General features: G+C 37.5%; 1 long non-coding RNA gene across 2 annotated transcripts; it reads left to right on the top strand.

Moving 5' to 3' along the window:
* The first annotated feature begins 47 nt into the window (after positions 1-47).
* Positions 48-11,358, top strand: LOC122183070. 2 transcript variants are annotated; one of them, XR_006180081.1, is made up of 4 exons: positions 48-170; positions 437-677; positions 4,942-5,931; positions 9,898-11,358. It is a non-coding gene; the product is annotated as an uncharacterized LOC122183070 (long non-coding RNA). The 2 variants fall into 2 exon arrangements; XR_006180080.1 differs by lacking the exon at positions 9,898-11,358 and having other exon boundaries at positions 4,942-6,091.
* Positions 11,359-16,765: the final 5,407 nt, after the last annotated feature.

Raw genomic sequence — 16,765 nt, 5'->3', positions numbered from 1 at the left:
GATGGAGTTCTCCCGCGCGACCCGCTGACGTCACGCGGCCGGACGGAGCGCCGCGCTGCTCGTGGTGTGACGGCTCGCTGCTCGTTCTTTTTGGCGGTACTAGCTATGGTAGAAGCAATGCGAAACGGATGGAAGCGCCCAGCAGCTGTCTGCGAGCTTCCGACATTACGGTATGACCGAGTGCCGCCTCGCTGGAAACCAAATACAGTCACTGCAAGGCAAGCAGCCCCGCGCTGCACCGCGTGCGGGAAAGTCAGTAACCCAGCACTTCGGTTTTTGTCATTTGATATCCAAGAATGTATTCCCCATATTACAGCCTCCGCACTGCTCGGTAGCGGTAATATCTTTCCTTTTAACACGATGTCAAAGACATTTCAAAGTAAAGTGTATTAGCTTGTTTCTGGTCATTAATTCCCTGTGCTTTGTCAACTGACAGCCGCTAACGCTACATGTTGGACCGTACCTCTTCTCTGCTGCATTCAGAAACCTTTCTGTGAGCCCACCACGAACGCTGGTGGCGTGCAGCTCACAGTCACACTGCAATCCGGCTGTCTGTTCTTTCACCTCACAAAGAAATGAAAGGGAAATCTGGTGACACACAGAAAGCACCGCTTCAGAGCAGCCCCTCCTGTCCCGCCGGACTGAGTGAACACATACTCAGAACAAGAAGTCGTTCTGTAAGTACCCAAATGTACGTACAGCAGTGCAATCAGAATAACCCAGCACAAAGTCGCTGTGTCAGCATGCTGGAAATTTAAGTTTTTATTTTCCATTTAATTACGTGTGCTGTTTTAAACTAATCTCTTATGATTATTCGTTGTGTATGATTATATACAAGTCTTAACACCTTAAATCAATAGCAACAATAAAGCAGCTAGCAGCCTGTTAACACCTTCTTACAAGCTCCTTGTTCGAGTAGCAAAAAGAACAGTGGAAGTGGTATAAAGCGACTAATGGAAACCAGAGCCCACCTTGCACCCGTGGTACTGCCAGACCTGCTACAAAACAGGCCAGTGCAGAAAATGGCCCAGCAGTAAATTTCAACACAAGAATGAAAAATGTAGATTTAAACATTGATTACAATGATTTGATTACAATGCCTGAGTACAATGCAAATAAATATGTAAAAAAGTAGTAGTTACAGATTCAGGTGTAAAAGTAGTAAAATCAAATCATATGTTCCTTATATTATGCTTCCAACCGTCTCACAGAAATAATAAGAACTTTTCCATTTTGCAGCTCCTGTAGTCCCTGCTAACGGGGCTGCCATGCCTACCTTTTAACCTCTAACAAAAACATTCAGTTCCAGAATTCTCACAGTGTTGGATCATCCTGACCTCAACGTCTGGAGCGGAGGAACAAAACATTGCTATATCAGTTGGCTCAGATAAGGCAAACTCCCTTTTCACATTCTTTCCTTATTGAGAGAGAATACTCATGAAAATATAATTTGATTGTGCAAATCTTCTGTTAATGTTTAGTATAACTGTAGGACTGTAATAACAGAGCTGAGCTATTTCACTATCAATGTCTTACTGTTTCTCAAGTGCTTCAGTATTTATTCCAGCACAAAATGCTGTTGTTTGGTTCTCTGAGTTCCCGTTAGCTTCATTCATAAGATGCAATCAGTGCAATCCTATTTCATGATGACAGTCATTATCCACTGGACCAGAAATTTTTCTTAGTTCTATTTATTTGACAAAATTGATTATTCGGGATCTTTAACTGCAAACTCTGGGTCTGTCAGTCCACAAAACAAACAAACAAAAAAATTTTCCTGTACCTTACATTTTTAATATCAGCAAACATAAAATACATTAAGTGTGAGTAATTTTTATGAGAATTTCACAGACCTTGAGAAAATGTCTTGCCATGTTTTTCTCTTTAGCTATTTAATTGCAATGTCATAGTAACAGAAAGCAGCATACCCAATTCTGCATGGATGAATAAGCACATTCAATAAAGAAGATTTAACAGAGTAAATCAAACAGTGGATTAAACATTTTCTGCATAACAGACCACAAAATGGGCATTCATTTTACCAATAGATCCTCTACATTAGAAACAAATAGAAATGCACACCAACATAATTAAACTGCACATCCTGTGGGCTGATCGCAAATTTTCCTGTATTTTATAAAACGAGGTCTCATCAATTAGAACTGCCAAAAAGCATTCAGGAATGCACACTGACCAGACAAAATTTATTTTTTTAATCATTTGTATTCTATAAACTTTTTTTTTTTTTTTTTTTTTTTTTTTTTTTTTTTTGTGAAATAACTCATGATATGATCTACTGAAAAGAATTCATAGGCATTTTTAGTAGTAACAGTTCAGATAGACACAAAGATCAGAGATCCCATGTTTGGCAGTGTTTAATATATTTTCTGTTAGCAACTTCTCTGACTTTGCTTTCAACTAAAACATCTATCTTCCTAGAAGAACTTACATTTTTGCTTCATAGCTTTTATTTTAGATTTTCACATTTTCATAGAACTACCTTGCTTATTTTAAAGTTTATGTGGATTATATCTAACTTTACTAAAATGCTTTTCTGAAATGTAGTACCCTTAGCAAAAAACACATATCCTCTGTTTCTGCTTTTCCTGATAGAAACACTGAAGCCCAAGGACATAGGGAGAAAAAGAAAAAAAAATATCAAGAGAAGTCAGTATTAGAAGTATCAAGTTTGTAGTTGTTTCAAGATCTATTTTCAGATCATTCAATCAAATATCTCCTCTAAAATAACAAACAGCAAATACTTTGTGCTGTGATGATTTTTTTTAAACTACATAGTATCTTTATCCTGCAATGACTTCACGCGTGAAATCTCATTCTTCAGTTTATTATTCACTCAGTGGATACAGAATTTAATTCTCCTTGAGTACCAGTTTGAATATGGATCAGCAGCAGGATCGGGCCTATTAGCTGCTTGAAACATCTATTGAATAACCTGATTTATCCAACTAAATGGCTCATTAGTTCAGGCAGCAAGAAAATGTTTGTGTGTTGCTGAAGTTATGCATGGTTGTCATATAGAGTTTGCTGTTATGCAACTGTTGGTCACTCAAGCATGCACAAACTAGATTGTTCATTAACTACGGAAACAGACACTCTACATTCAAGCATGCTTGCAAAAGTGTATTTGTTTACAAAATTCTTTCAAACTCTTATACACATTTATTCTTTGTTACTGATATCTGAATCAATCTTTCTGTCCCTTAGCAGTTTCCGACTGGCTGTCTTTGCTCCCAGTTATGCCCATAAAACACATTGTGTTTTATTCCTTACGTTCCACAACAAGACACTCTTCTGATCTTGCATTATTCTGATCCACATTAGAGATGTCAGGTTCCCCATACTTGATAAATGATTGTTTGGCTACCAAATCCATGGAGGAACAGATAGAAGGACTCTGTCACTCTAAACTTCCTTAGGAAGTGCAATTTATAATTCAAGAGCAGTAATAGCAACTTGTAATCATCATGGTAGTTCTTTTTCTCGAAATTATATAAATTATTCTTCATCTTTGACTAAACTTACATATATATATGTGAAATGGCAATGCATTTGGAATGTTTTTAAGCACATCAAAACTTCTGTTTCCTTCATTTTGTTCTATTCAGTTCCTCTACTGGAGGTCTGGTCTATAACAAACACTGAGAAAAATAGTAACAGTCTCTGATTTCTATAAACAGATTCTGCTCCTTAAGTCCTACAGCTGATGAAATTCAAATTGTAGATGCTTATTTAATAATCTTATTTTAATAAACAGTGTTTATGTGTTTTAATCCAGTTATCATACAGTCTCTGATGTATTTTGTTGTTCTCATAACACTCTGGTAAGATTGTCCCTGTTGCACAGTACACTGGCTGGCACACTGGGCCTAACTGCAGCTCCATTAAGTTCTATGAATATTATCATTTATTTAACAGAAGTGCAATTAGACCCTAGGCAAATTCTTAATCACACATAGATACCTAATTCCCTTATGTATGAACACTCCTTTAATACAGTAATCTTGGTAAACCAGTGAACACTATACAACAATAGCAACAAAATCACAAAACGTGAAACCTACACTCTGAAACTAAGGGGCACTGGAAATATGAATGAAATTTCCACTTTCATTACTAAGATAGTACTCCAAGAGACAGGAAAAGAGAATTTGATTTTTGCAATGTGCAGGATAAAGGAGATAATTTTTGCAATAGCTCAGAAATTCAGGGTTTTTTGTTGGTTTTGTTTTTGCTACAAGTTAATCTTGTATACTTGGAATGGCTGATGAGCCTAGGATGACTAATAATGGTGCAGTTTTATCACTTGTTTCTTAGAAACACTCGGAGGAAATTTTCTTTAGGAACTGGAGACAATAGTGAACTCTGTGTAGTAGAGTCAGACTGTACCCTGACTAGCACTGCTCTAAAAACATGATATTAGCACTCTGTAAGCAATATGTGGTGTCAGGTCAGGTTTTTATTTAGGTAGATTGCTTCTGTCAGTGCTCTGTAACTGTGGCTAAAATCATTTGGTACAGCGTGTGAATTATTGCTTTATCTTCTCTTTCAGAGTTTTGCGCAGGTATTTTCTGTTTGTTTTTTGAATCATTTAGGCATGTTTGTAAAACATCCTTTCTAGATAAAAACATGTAATGCCAATACTTCTGAAATGCAGACAGAACAGGTAAACTATTTTTGAAGCCAAAATAATGTCAGTATACTTAAGCAAAAGACTACAACTTTTTTTGTACATTTTAAAGAAAAATTCTTCAGGAGTTTATAGCCATGTTTCAGGTAATTTGTTCCTCTTCAGAAGTTTACTTCACCTTTGTGGTGAAACCTTCTTTACCACATATGAGAGGCCCCTGAGACTGCCTTGACATGGTGGTATTTCTGGCAGAAGCTTGCATGTGACTTTTTAACTCTTTTATTTCATTTCAGACTATACCGTGTATGGATTACCAGTTCTTCCTATTCAAATGAATAAAAGAAGATGCAACTTATCATCATTGTGTCATCATTCTGAAAAATGAAAAATTAAATAGTTGCTCAACATATTAAAACTCTCAAATTCAAAACTGCTCAAAAAAAATGGCAAATTCAGCTACCTGGGAAATGCCCTCCTATGCCAATGTCAAGATAATTGCCAAGTGTGGAATACTCACACTGCATGAACAGGAATGCACAGCAGTCAGTTCCTGCCTAGCAGTAGAAGAGACCCTGATGTAAAAGCCAAAAATGTGTTCTGGAAATACTATGGATTTTTAATGAGGATTAAGCATCGTGGCAGTTGAACCACAAAAGATGTAAGGAAACTGCCTAACCACAGCCACATAGATCATAATGATTTATGTAGGCATGAGCTGCAATACTGTTTCCCTCACTTTAAAAAGATTTCTCATTTGCCAAACTCTGTGTATTCTTCATCAGATGTGTAGGTTATAAGACAGAGAAATCATCAACTTGAAACAACTCCAGCAGAACTGGAAAAATGTTATGACTTCATAGGAACAATCCCCAATCAATTCAGAATCATCCAGGTTGGTTAGAAGATTTTTTGAACTGCAGAAATAGCACAGGCACTACAGCATATTTGTGCTTGAAATCAACGACAAAGCACTACTGCTACTAAAAAGCACACAGCTGGCTCCATGTGGGAAACCAAGTGACAGGGACTTAAAATAAAACTTCAAAGTTTTTCAGTCATTTCATTGCAACCTTTACAGGTTCTGGGCCATGATCACAATTTAGAAAACAGAGCGGTCAGCTTGAAAAAGAATACAGGAGAGAGCCAGGAAGAATACTGAAGGAAAGCTGGAGAGAATCAGTGAAGCACGCAAGTTCATGATAAACCTCCAGAAGAGGATTCAACTATCAGAGTCTGCCTGTCGCTGGATAAACTCGAGCAGAATCTCTGGCAAGTGGTGGAAGGTGAGCCATTCTTCTACAGTTTGAAAGACAGATTCTGACTAACAGTTCTATGATTCTGTGATAATGCTGGATAAATTGTAAGAAAAAGCAAACAAGTTAAAATGTATTCAGGTATACACAGTTGAACCTTATCTATACTATTAAGGAAATAAATTATAAACTCTGGTAGAATATATTCATTTTGTATATGTAACAAGTATGTTTTTATAGCTTCTTTATATGTTCTAAAAGATAACAGTGTTTTTAAAACATTCCTGTAAGAACCAATGCCTTCTGTTTCTTCTCATCTACTGAAAATGAGTCAGAACAAAATTTGGTATCAATAACATCAATATAAATTGAGAAGAATGATTGAAATTATGCAACTATAAAACAGAGTTTGTCACCAAAAGCAGAGTTGGGTGCTTTCTGTACTAGGAACTCCATGGTTTGCATATTCTAACTTCTGAAGTCTTGGTCAATTGTGGTATGTCAGAAATCACCAGTAAGCAACAGACAAAAGGAAACTGATTGCATATATAGCCCTACAAAGAATATACAAAGTGGTGTAATAAATCAAGATCAGTAAATGTGCGTTTCTAGTTGTAGTCAGTTACTGCCTTATTTTGTTTGTAATATTACTTGAAGCAGTTTTTATTGCACAGTACAAGATCTTCGGATATATGTTCTCAGAGTTTAGGAAAAAATGTATCTTTTCTGGCACATATGGAGATTGCATTTATCTGAAAAACTAATCTCCTTTGTCTGGAAAATTCCTTTTATTATCTATTACATTGTTTTATTAACTTCTTTAGACTTGTGGCCAATTAGGACATACTATTCTTTCCTTAGTTGACACAAGTTTTACCATGCAAAATTCAGCCTCTTACTTCATGATATTTGCTAATTGATTAACAAAAATCATTACGTGTACAGTTAGGAATAATTATCTCATTGTATATACGTACTCAAAAACATGCACAAATACTGAGTCTGGGAAATGGAGAATATGGCATATCAAGCAAAAAACAAAAACAAAAGCACCAACAAAAAGGACCAACAACCCACAGAGTGCAAGGCTCTAGTGCCTCATTTGAGGAGAATGAAAAAGTAAAACATCTTTGAATATTTTTTTTTAATAAACAGTAGCCTTCTCCAGTCTCAAAAATCATAAATGACACATGGATGGAAAGGAAAGAGGAGATAGACCAAGACTTTAAGTTCTGAAACTGAAAAAGCTCCCTTCGGAAACTCACCATAAATATTACCATATAATTAAAGGGCTTAAAGTAGTCCATAAAGCTAAGTGAATTGATGTGTCTCATATGCAGTATTTTTACCTAGACTTCACCAGAGAAACCATAAACAAGAGACTATAAAGGCCTCAGATGAAATGAGTTCTTGCAGGCTTGGATTCCTGTGAAGACATACTTATTGCTAAGGACTCAAACACCAAACTATATCCAAGAGACACCTGCAAGTTAGGAATGAGTAACAGTGAGCTATGTTATATCAGGAAGTTAAAAAACTGAACTAAGCTGTAGCAACTATGAAATGATGGAAACATGAATAAATGTAATGAAGCAAAGGTAATCGTCCCTTAAAAAAAATTAACTTTATAAATCTGTGTTTGAGGTTGAATTTGCCTTAGTTGAGACGTGTTGGGTCTGCTGGTGCAGCACTTACTGCTCTACAGCAAGAGCAGAGATTTAGTTGAAGCTTTACAGCGGCAGTTGTGAGAACTTACCAATGTATCTGTGGGTACAGACGGCCAAGAGGAGCTGCTAAACCCTCTTACTCTATTTTCCTCTGAAAGAACATGAGAAAATAGCTGTCAATTGCAGGAAGATGATTTGGGGACTTTTTTTTTTTTTTTTTTTTTTTTTTTTACTAGTTAATGGAGTGTGACTAGAATGCTGTGAGCTTCTACAGCTGTCAGTCTTGCTTCTAAGAAATGGGAATACGTGTGATCACCTCTTATTTTCAGTTAAATACATTCTCTAAAGCCACACACAAGAAATGCTTCCTTCTTAAGCATTTCTCTCTCAACATCACAATCAAAAGGTTTTTTTGTTTTTTTAATTTAAAAGATCCTGGTTAGGATTTTAGAACCAAAGCATAGCTATAGTGGTTCTCTGAGATTTTAACGAAATCTTAAATTAAATTACACACAGATTGTCTCAGAAAGGAGAAAAGTACTTATATTTCTTTTACAGATTGTTAGCTGGTGCCAGGCTCTGTGTAGTAATGCTTTTGAGAATTCAGAAAGGACACTTATGATTTAATATGGACTTTTCATTAATCCAAACACAGTACACGCTTCACATTGCTGCTAGCTTTTTTGTGCAGAAAATAAGACATCCACTTTGCACTTCTGAAACTTTAATTAAACTCTATGTGTCTAGGAAAAGAATGTTTATACTATAAATGTTTTGTGGGTCAGCAATATTAAAGTATGCAGTGATTTTTATAGGATGTTTGCATTTTAATCTCTCTTCAGAGAGAATGCAACTGAGCATTCCAGTACATTTGAAACCCACATTTCAGTACCATGGCCATGACAAGGATGTTACCTAGTTCAGGCATGCCTATAAACAGAGTGATGATGTGTAAAACTAGAACAATAGGTGGTCAAATCTGGCTGTATACAGAGTAAAAAATTAGGGTGGAAGGTAACAAATCACATTAAGTTGCACTAATTAGAAGCCATTTTTATCCTTTTAGTCTTAGCATCATCTTTTTGGAGATAAGATGTTAGCTTGGTGGTTGTCAGTCCTAGAAAACAAATGGTTACATCATACATCATTCAGTAACGTAACAGCCCTTTGATAAGGTGATCTCCACAATAGCAGAATTTCCAGCTGTTGCCCAACTTGTGACTATTTCTAGAAATACAACCGCACCTCTCAGAGCAATTTTCCATCACAGACTCTCTAAAGGAAGACTTTCAGCCATTACACTTCTTTAATTCTGCTGTGCACCTGCAATGACTAGAAACTCTAAAGCAGAACTAAGGAGAACATGATGTTCACTCCCTGCTTTTGTACCTACTTAGTGCCTTCTGAGTGACACTGCCTCCTCTGTTTGACTAAGTAAATAAAAGGAAAGAACAGGTCATATTCCTTCAGATTCTGAAGGTGCTGTATGAATATTAATTCTATATAGCTAATATAGACCCATTTATTGACCTGTCAGTTATGCTGGAAGAGCCAGAATTTTTCCCCCAGTTCAGAAGAACACTATGCAGTTGTAAATGTTGAAGCAGATTATTAGGAAGATTTGCAAGAATAACTACTTAAAATGGTCACATTCATTTTAAAGAAAAGAAATATAATTGGTATTTGCATAGAGGAAAATGGATGAATTTAAATTTCAGTTGATTATAATTATTGTCATCATAATCATCATCATTATCTTTGTATGTCTAAATGACTGATTCAAAAAAGAATTTTAGCACATTTCACATGTCAATGCAATTCTTTTCTGTTTTGTGGTTTTTCATTTGCTTTTTTCAATCTGAACTTTTCATGGAAGCTATTGTAATCTTTTTAAGAGGTGGAAAGATGTTTCAAAAGAAGTCAAATTAAGAAGTATTTCATACGTTCATGCATATTTACAGAAAAACTGGTACACAGATACTGAGCAATGGCACATGGAATTTCTGTTAAAATATTCTGAACAATAACGTTCTACTTGAGTCTGGATTGCTTAACCAGATACAGGATTTAAAATAGTTATACTTATTTGCAACTCAGGAGTTGATAGGCCTACAGATTACTGGCCTTAATTTAGACGTTTGTTTTATACATGCAAGACTGCCTTCTACAAACATATTACACATTTTTGCTAAAGAAGAACCAGAAGCTAGAACATTCTGGACTTTATCAACCACAGATGGTATTCAGTAATCTAAATGAAGGTATTTATAATGCTGTTAATTTGCATTCTAAATGAAATGTTTCTAACCTTCTCATGCTTGTGTTTTAGTGACCAAAGGGTAAAACTGGCATTTACCAACACAATTAGTCCAGACAAGTTCCACTGACTTCTACTCAAAACTTCAGTTTGATTGAGTAAGAACTGGCAACATTGATTGATGCTACCAGAAGAAATGCAGTGTTTTTAAAGACAGCAAACTAAAATGTGGTACAAAGCAGAATGCACACTGATGCCAATTTCCATCAACAAGAGTTCTATTAATTATGGAGAGGAAAGCCAAGAAGTATCAGTGGAAAAAATACATCTAAATTCCTTGAAACAGAAGCAGGCCCAATTTTGGAATACCTATATGTTATCTATGCTGTGAAGTAATTTCTTACTTCATTAATGTTTTAGGCAAAAATATTGAAATATCTACAGAATTTTTAAACACAATAACTTACTAATGTTTCTTCGCATGCTAGTAAAAGATATGTAGTCTCAAGTGATGTAAATCAATTATCTCTGTATGTGTGAAATGCTGTAACAAGATCAATGAGACCTGAACACAAGGAGGCATCTTAGGATAACAGCTGCAGATGCATGCACTCTCTGGGAAGAAAACAAACAAATGAATATACACTGCTCATCTCTATGTTTTGCCGTCCCACATAAAAAATCCCTGTCATTATCTTTTCCAGTTGTTAAGTGCATAAAAAAAACAAATGAAGTCAGGTAGCAGTCCATATATCAGTACAGGCAAAGTACAATAAATGGTCACTCTTACAGCAAAGATAAAATGGATGCTTTGCATTCACTTTTGAAATTTGTTCTTGATGGGACTTAATGGTCAGACTATACTTAGAACCACTGCTGTATATTTAATGGCTGAACAGAAAACTGCAACTACGTATCTTTACTAAGATGGCCTCAAGATAATTACCTCCACATTATTAATAATTCTGCCAATTGGATTTCCACAAAGTAGATTCAATAAAACACTAAAAATATTTATTCAATAAATCAATTACACTTCTGATTGAGTCTGGCTAACCATAAGTTATTTTCTCATTGATAAAATTATGTTTATGAAAACCCATTTTCATGGAAATAGTTCTTAAGGTTTTTATTGGAAAATACTTTGCTGTTAGGCTGAAGATAAGAGAATTAATGAAAAGTCCACATGAGCCTTATTTGTTTAAATAAACACCAAAAACCCTCTGATTGTTGCTTATGCAGAATCCAATGTCTGTGTTTAATAATGCCAAAAAATGTAAAGAAAAATCAAATACCTTCTTATCCCACTAGATGGTGGTGCCTTCAGAGTAGGGTTGATATCCTTTAAAAGACTGCAGGAAAACTGCTTTCTTTAGCTGACCTGTGAGCATAGAGAATGAGAGATGAGGTTAATCTTGTTCTTCTGGGGACATTAATGAGCATTCAGGTGTAATGGCTTACTAAAAATACTCAAGTACATATGATTGTGTTCATAGTTTGTTACAAAGTGTGTTTTAACTTCAGTATACATCTAATGGCATTAATTTTTCTTCCTGAAGAAAATACTAACAGTACTGAATTTTAATGATAATTGTATCTCATGTAATACAGCTTTATTACTAAAGGTCCCAGCTTTGCCATTTTACTGTCTTCTATCCTCAATAAGAATCAAAACCCAGATTGAAGAAGCAAGTCATTAACAACAACTGTATCTTTTATTTATTTCAGTTGAATGATTTTAAAGTACTACTCCCATTTTTCCACAGCAAACATACTGCTTGCTTTCATGGAGAGCAGCATTTACACGTAGACAAGAAGTAAATACCTAAGCAAAAAGGACACATCTCTTCAGTGACATTTTAGTGAATAGAAAGAGTAAACAGGACCTTGCTTGAGCAAGTATCTTTGTGCTTTAATTTTCTCAAGTTCCTACAGTAAACGGTCAAATCCTTCATGTGTCAAGTATAGCCTGAACTGCTGAGTTCAGTGCAGACTCTGTGATCTGGAGCAGTTGCCTCGAAAACTGAATCTATTGAGCACTGTCTCCAGAGCAGACAATCTGAGCAAGCCTACAGGCTCACACACTGCAGGAATACTGTGTTAGAGCATTCTGAGTACTGAATGTATCAACACTGTGAGCTAGCCTGACATCAGTCGTGCCCAGAAAGCAGACCATAGCAAGACTACAGCTTACTGTATACGCAGCAACTCTTGGACAAACTGCTGTATGCACACACAGTTGCTCTAGACTCCCAGCCGTGTAAAAGGTCCTACTAGGTAAGATCAAAAGGTGGTCAGTGATTTCTGATTACATGCTCCAGCTGAATGCAGTTGGTGAGACTTGCACTGAAAAAAATAATTTTGAATTGTTTTAATTACCCTTAAATATTATTATGTACATTAATAGTATGAAAAATTAGAAGTGGTTTTATGGATGAAGAACAAAGGGCAAGACAAGCCTTAACATTAGGCTTTCTAACTGTTCTCTTCAAAGATGATGCAGTGGTACAGAAACTTGAGAATGTCCATAAGGTGTTTTGGAAAAGACAGAGTTAATTAAGAATCCCAGACTTATGTTGTAGTCTATATTTGTTTCTCAGTGCATTTTACTTCACATCACCCTGCTTCCAGATGATTAACCAACTGAGGATAGTTTTTCTGATTCACACCTGACACAGTGTGATTCATATCTATCTTCCACATGTACCTCTCCATTTACTCTTATTTCTCATATTCCAGTCTTTCATTTTTCAATTCTTGTATTTGCAACATCCATCCAGTCTTCTCTTTCCTTTGCAGGTAGTATACATCAGTGTGAGTAGCAAAGTGCCAAGATAGGCCAAATTAGTATAATTTCCAAGCAAATATGCAGACCCAAAAGGCAAAATAAGAACGTCACTGCCAAACACAGAGGACTGAGGCAGAAAAACAGATATAGAAATGAATACAGATGTGTGATTATTCTGTAAAGCGTTAATTACTGGACGTTAGAATCTTCTCTGTCTGTATTACGGAGAGAAAACCCACTCTCACTTCCTATAACAAGATGGGCAGGATTTTTTAAGAGCCTGAATAAAGAAAATTCACCCCACTCATTGTTACTGTCTACCATTAGAAGGCTGAAATGCAGCATTTGCCAGAAGTGCAAGTTCCTTTATTCAGTCTCTTTCAGTCTACCAGTATAACTGCCAATCACAGGAAATACCTCTAATAACTCTTCCTTTTACTTAATAAGGAATATCACATCTTTTAAACATTAGAAACAGATGTCACTGCATTACTTCACTGCTGATGTATGTAATAGAAATGACACACTAATTAATTTAATGCAGTATAAATGTACTGATTATTTATCATGGCTGACAATAAAATTATGAAAACATTCAATTACAATCAGTGGTAATTCATTATTTATTGATTTTGCATTATGCACACATTAATACAATACATTTGATTAAAGGAGGGAAAGGATCATTCTTCTATTGATACTCAGACATTTAGATTCATCCATTTTATTTAAAATCCTTGATGTTTAGATGGGAAGTTTTATTCCACACTTCTAACAACTGACATTTCAAGAAAGTTTTGAAGTAAATTGAACACAAGTACCAAGTGCTGGAGCATTTAGAAAAAGGTGGGTAATAAGAAGATAGACAATTTTCAATCTCTTCATTTTCTCACATCAGTGGCCTACATTTGTTAACATGATCCTGGTTATACTTTCCCTTGAAAACCAAAGCATTAACACTAATCTTCAAAAACAAACAAACAACAAAAAAAAGAGCTAACTTTTATCTTCCATGTTAAGGCTGTACTCAGAACTAGCTGTATCAGTTGCTCACACGGTCACGACATTAAGTCGAAGAGTGCTTTGGATCAGCCTGAGTAACTTTTCTGGTAAGGACTAGGGGAACACCATCGTCACTGTGATTCCAGTCAGGCTGGAATTCAGAAAAATGGTGTTTCATTTCATTATGCTTAGGGAGAATTGTAAATAAATCTTGCAGTTATTTTTTCCTTCTTCGTTTAGAGCCCACAGTTGCCTCTGACCCTCATAAAACTGTGCTCACATTTACGCCTCAGAAACCTCTGAGTACAGGGAAGAGCTCCAAGATCTTCACATTAGTTTTTGTGTTAGAAACTAACATGTTCTCCCATCGTGCACGCACACTGCACATGCTGGTACCAAGGCTACAAAAAAAAAAAAAAAAAATTCCCACTAAAAATAAATTCTCCATGCATCTTTTACCTAACAAAATCTTTGGAATTAATCTTTTTTTTAATTAACCTGCCTCGTGTTTAACTGCAGTAAACTGAGACTCAACACAAACTTCACTACTGATCTTTCCAGTCTTGTAGAAACAAAACTATTATTTATCAATTCCTTATTATTTTATTTTTCAAGCTGCCTTTGTTAATCATTGTCCCCTTCTCGTCAGTTCTGCCACCCATCCTTTTACCTGTAGGATCCCCGTGAGCTGGCAGCCACGTTCATGCCAGCTGTATGTAAGCAGGTTACGGAAAGCTGTTGACTGGCCCTAATTGAAACCTGGGCTTTCCTCTATTCTGTAGCATTAGAAAAGATCTCTTTCACATTTCACACCAACCAGGCGTATGTAGTGATCAGTAAAACAAAACCAAGCAAATAGAATCTTTCTTTGATATTTTGCCATAGCTACATGGCCAGTTTTTGCATGCCACTAATATATAATGCAGTAATATCTCAATGACTGACAGTGTTAAAAAAAAAATCCATTTTGCATGCCAGTCTAAAATTAACAATATTGAAACTTTAATTCCAAAAAAATTTTCTAAAATGCTTGTTTAAGCTATAGGGAGACTTACATTCAAATTGCATACTGCTGGACTCTATTCAAATAAACCATCTGGATACTTTATAAATGACAAGATATTACTGTGTGATTGTAAGGCTTTGGTAACTTTGCCTTGTCAGTAATAAAATTACAGGCAAACAAAAATATTCATCGATATTGTTGATTTCTATATGCATGGCTGAAGTGGGCAGCTGCCTGGTATTAATTCTCAAACCTTGAGCATTTCCTTAGTTTAAGAGCAGTTCTGCTCTCCATGGATAGTCACCTCTCAAGGGTACTGTTTTTACTACAGCCTTTATGATTTTATATTGCTTCACGCCAGTCCAACTTGCGGGGTGCTGATGCGCAAGGCTTCCTCTGGCCTTGCAAAAATTCAGTCTTACTTAGAAATATGTTTAGCTTATGGAAGACATTAAAGTCAAAAAGGAAAAAGAATTCTCACAGTAGAATTTGATTGTCCCATTAATCTCAAAGTAAAAAAAAAAAAAAAGTCTGTAAGAGGGCAAAGCCAATGAGAAATTCTTCAATCTGATTTATTAAATCTCCTAATAGCAATTATGTCCTGTAAATTAACCCCTAAAAGTTTATAGTTGAAGTTGGTTACTTAACATTGTACCAATTCTAGCATATAAAAATCTCAAGACGAGTTCAGGGCTCAAATGCACAAAACTTTTTGCTAACTTTTTAGCCCCTGTGCCTCAGAGCTTCCAACATAAGGCCCTCATCTTAGAAAGATGATTATTCTCATTGAAAGATAATCACTCAGCTACATGAGCAGCCTAAAATGGGTGGCCACTCTTTGTAAAACTGAGAGAAAGTGGGGTTCCTCCAGGGGGACTTTAATTAACAAATATGCCAACTTAAATACCATACAGTCATCTCTCTTCATTTCGAATGGGAATTCTCATAAAACAAAAATGTTGGATTGTATAGAAAAAGTGGCTAGCTAGGCCAGCTTAACAAAAGATGGCTCATATGAGCAGTACAACCGGGGAAGCAGCGGAAATGCTCCAATGGCATCCAGGCTGGATGTGGCTCTGGGCAGCCTGGTCTGGTGGCTGGCAACCCTGCCTGTGGCAGAGGTTTGAAACTAGATGGTCATCATGGTTCTTTTCAACCCAGGCCATTCTGTGATTCTATGATTTTGTGATCTACGCGTTTTGTTGGTACTCTTCTGTTTGCTTTGCTTACTGAGTGCTGCTGGAGAAGCAAAAATAAAAAAGAACGGGAGAAGTTAGCAGAGTAAGAAAGAAGGTAACAGAAGACGGATAAGAAAGTGCAAATGAACAGGAAGTAAGGATGTTCATACAGAGGAAGAAAGGGACGGAGCTAGAAAAAGAAGTCCAATAAAGCCAGAGTTGGAAAAGCAAAGGAAATTAACAATCCAGTTAGTTGTGTTGGCTGTGTCTGGGTGCGTCAGACTCAACACCTCCACTTGCATTTTTTCTGACCATCGTTCGTGTGTACTCACTCGCTCAGCTTTCCTCAGGGACACACGAAGCTCGCTGGGTTTTCCTCTCACCGCTCCCGCCACAGCGCGGCCCGCCCAGCTCCGGGCCGTGGCTGCGCAGGCAGAGCGCAGCACGTGCTGCCTCAGGCGCGAGGAGCGGCCCCGTACCACTGCACCTGAAACACGGCGCTGCGCCGGATGCTCGGAACTTCAGTAAGTTAGACGTGAGACTTCTCGAGACTTTCTGAGCTACGGCTGGTAGCGAGGGAACACCCGCACGCCCAGCAGACGGGACGCAACCCCTGGGCTCCCTGGGCTCCCTGGGCTCCCCGGGCTCCCCTCGCCCCGCCACCGCCCCGCCTGCCCCCGGCAGCGCCGCCCCGCGCCTCACACCCCGCGGCCCAGGTGCTGCGGCTGGCGCTGCCCCGCCCCGCCCCCCGCCGCCAATGGCGGCGCTCGGCCCGAAGGCGGGCGGGGTTCATTGGCTGGAGGGCGCCATCACTCTTCCCCCCGGCGGCGCCGGGGAGGGGTCTGGGAGCGCGGCTGGCGGCGGGCGCTGCGTGTGGGAGGGCGGGCGCGCGCGCGCGGCGCTGTTTTTAGTAGTACCGCAAACAGCGCGGCGAGAGTGCGCGGGGCTGCGGGAGCCGGGCTGGCC

The sequence above is a fragment of the Lagopus leucura genome, unplaced genomic scaffold, assembly GCF_019238085.1.
Source record: "Lagopus leucura isolate 7727_CA_CO unplaced genomic scaffold, USGS_WTPT01 Super-Scaffold_100016, whole genome shotgun sequence".
NCBI classification, from domain to species: Eukaryota; Metazoa; Chordata; class Aves; order Galliformes; family Phasianidae; genus Lagopus; species Lagopus leucura.
This window is presented reverse-complemented; position numbering and strand designations above follow the sequence as displayed.